The following is a 3,318-nucleotide window of genomic DNA, read 5'->3' on the forward strand; positions in this document are numbered from 1 at the left end:
TTATAAGCTGAACACACCCATATAATCAGCACTCAGATCAAGACACCAAAAACCTTGAGTTTTTTTCTAGTTATACCCTAAGGGTATACCCTAAGGGTAACTAATATGTCTAATATATTTTAGTTTTGTCCATTATGTACTTCATATTAATTGATTTGTTTATGTCTGGCTTTTAACCTTTACAATTATGTTTGTGACATTCATTCATATGGTTGTGTGTAGTTGTGGATTGTTCCTGCTCATTGCAGTTTAGTCCCCTTTTGGTAAAAACACCACATTTTTTTGTTCTATTGTTGATAGACTCTCATCATTTTATCTTTAAGAAACTGGAGTCCAGCAGGTTGCATGGCTGTCTAAAGTTACTCAGTGAGAGTGGTACCAGCACAGGATGCTTGATTGAGCTCCAGCCCATGCTCACTGCATTCCACCGGCCTACCTCCCCCACCTCCAACTTTTAAGTTTTTCTTACTTGCTCTTTTGTGCATACCTATCATATTCATTTATACATAATGGGAACCAGACTTGCTACATGTACAAAGAGATGCTAATGAAATCAAGTTTTGTCACTATATTCCTTCTTTGGCAAATAAACTACAAGAAACAAATCTAGATGTACATAAAAGTGCATCACACCAGGAGCTGAGGTAGTTTTTTTATTTACTCTGAGTGCAATCTGTATTTCTGGGTGTATTCACTGAGTGGAAATTTTTCCTGTTCCAGAGTCATTAGAAAAAAGTTTTCCAGGGAAGCATATGAATTTATTTACTGAAAAGCCATCATAGCAGTGAAGAATGCGCCATCCATCTCTGCTATTACCAGGACAGATCAGGTGTTGGAGGCAGTGGTCAAGTCCATGCCAAGCAAATATGCACGTGCTAAAGGAACACAGGTGTGTGTGGGTGTCCTCTCTCTGCAGCTCTGCACAACCTCTCCTTTTTCTTTTTCTCTCCACCCCCATCCTCTGCCAATCAAACTGCCATCACCAAGGAGCAGTTGATTTCTGATGAAAGGTTTATATTCTAGTTGAAGAAACTGCCCTCTGCTATGTGCATTGTTACTCCCTGTCCCTGTGACTGGGGCATCTTATCATCTCTCTCTCTCTCTCTCTCTCTCTCTCTCTCTCTCTCTCTCNAACCAACTAAGCCACTCGGCCGGCCCCTTAAAGATCTTTTCTTAGTGAAGTGTTTTTCATTTCTCTACTTAATTTATTTCTCTGACCACCTCTGTTTATTTCCTTTGCAACAGTTATCACAATATGGAACCAATTTTAAATTTTGTTGTTTATTGTTCATCTCTTCTGCTAGACTGAAACCTCCATGAAAGTAGGTCTTATTCTGTTTTATTTCTCCACTGTCATCTTAGCAGCTGGAATGGTACCTGAATATATGAAGGTAAGATTGAAAACAAAGAAGTTGAAAAACTGTTCTTTAGGGAAGAGAAAAAAGGGACAGGAGATAGCGACTCCTTTTTATGTATACTGGCTCTCCTCACACTATTAATCATGGTGTGATCAGTGATCTTGATTATATACCTCTTTCTCATAGACGAGTGTAAAAATTGGGAGCAGAGAGGTTTATACTATATGCATGGGGGTTAATATCAAAGAAATCAGTTGGAAAGTGTTAGAGACATAGTCAAAGAAGCTTGGTTTTATTAAAGGGGGATATGAAAAAACTGCAGAGGAGCTAAGAATAGCTGTGGTCCTGGTACTATGATAGACACTCAAGTGACCAAGAACAAAATTTATAAAATTAAACAAGGGGTCAAGGAAAATGCAAAACCAGTAATAACATTAATTTGCTTAGTTAGCCAATATTTATTTTTCAACCAAACAAGTTCTAAAAAAAAAAGAAAAGAAAAAAAAATTAAGAACTAATTTATGCATAGTTACTAGGTCATAACCTGAAGCTTCTTAAATCTTCTGATGGGAAAAACAATGATCCCAAAGCCCAGAACAAGGCTGAAATACCAGGCAGTAATGGAGGGCTTACAATAGATTCTCAGAGGGCCTTAGGCAGTGAGTCAGTCAGTTCTTTACTTTGTCTACTTTGCAGCACTAGAATTTTGGTTCACCCCATTTCAAAGACAGCTCAATTTTATAGACTATTTTATGTTTCTTTAATTTTTCTAGTCTATCTTATGGTTAGGCTGGTGCCATGTGACTCACTTTGGTCAATGGACTATGGTTGTAAGCCTCACATGAAGGTTGAAGCAGTTAAAACTGGAGTGCCACCTCCATTCTATTTCCCTTTTATGACTGCAGAGGCCACATATTGAGGAGAGTGAGCCACTGTTGAAACAGCCTCAGTCTTTGAGTAATGTCAAGGAGAAGAAAAGAGATTCTCTGGAGAAGAAGAAAGCTGTCCAAATCACGTCACAATTTGCATGAGTGAAAAGCATGTTATTTTTGTTGTGTTAATCTACTGAGACTTTGTAATTTGACTGTGGTAGAAATTACCCTGACTCATGTATTGCCTTAAGAAATGCCCTAGAGTGTATCTCTCACAACTTCAACCACAAACTGATATGCACTGCTTTAGTTTCTTTCTGATTATGGTCATAAAACCTGGAGATCAACATAATATATAGAATCAAGATCTTCATTCATTCTATGTGGTGACAAGGGCAGAGGAGGCCTTGCCAGGCTGGGCTAAGAGACTGTTCCTTGGGTCTTGAGCTGCCTGCAGGTAGCTCTGCAGGTAAGATCACATGTTCCTCAGAGGGCAGAGGACCCAAGTCTGAGCCTCCTAGAAGCTGGTTCACTCTGTTCCACTCATTCACAATGAGAGTGGGGGAGCACTTGGTAAGACAGGAAGAGAGCCTTGGTATCTTCACTCTCCTGTTTCTGTTTGGATGTCATGAGGCTGTAATCAATGGAGAGAAAGGAGGAAAGTGACTGGGTATGGTACATGTGCAAATGAATAAGGCAGAAATATCTCCGGAGTCCTTCACTTTCTCTCTTCACCCCAGAAGCTCATAATTTCTTACTCTGGTTATCACCTCTCTACTTAAAATATTTCAGTGACTCCCAGTGCTTCCAGGATAAATTCCAAACTCCTTCTCATGATGCAGACCGCCACCATAACCAGGGTTGTCTGATCATCTGAATGCTTCTTCTCTTGGGGTTCTCCTGAAACACTCTCTATGCAGATGAGGCTGTTTCCCAGCCAGGATGCAAGCTCCAGCAGAGTTGTATGCCATACACTGAGCGTGGTGCTTAAAAAGTGCTTGTTGAATAAATAAATTACATTATCAAAACTTCCCAAACATGGCATGCAGCTGCCATGTCCTCCTGCTCCTCCCTGCTATATCTCACAG

The sequence above is a fragment of the Hipposideros armiger genome, unplaced genomic scaffold, assembly GCF_001890085.2.
Source record: "Hipposideros armiger isolate ML-2016 unplaced genomic scaffold, ASM189008v1 scaffold_797, whole genome shotgun sequence".
In the NCBI taxonomy this organism is placed as follows: Eukaryota; Metazoa; Chordata; class Mammalia; order Chiroptera; family Hipposideridae; genus Hipposideros; species Hipposideros armiger.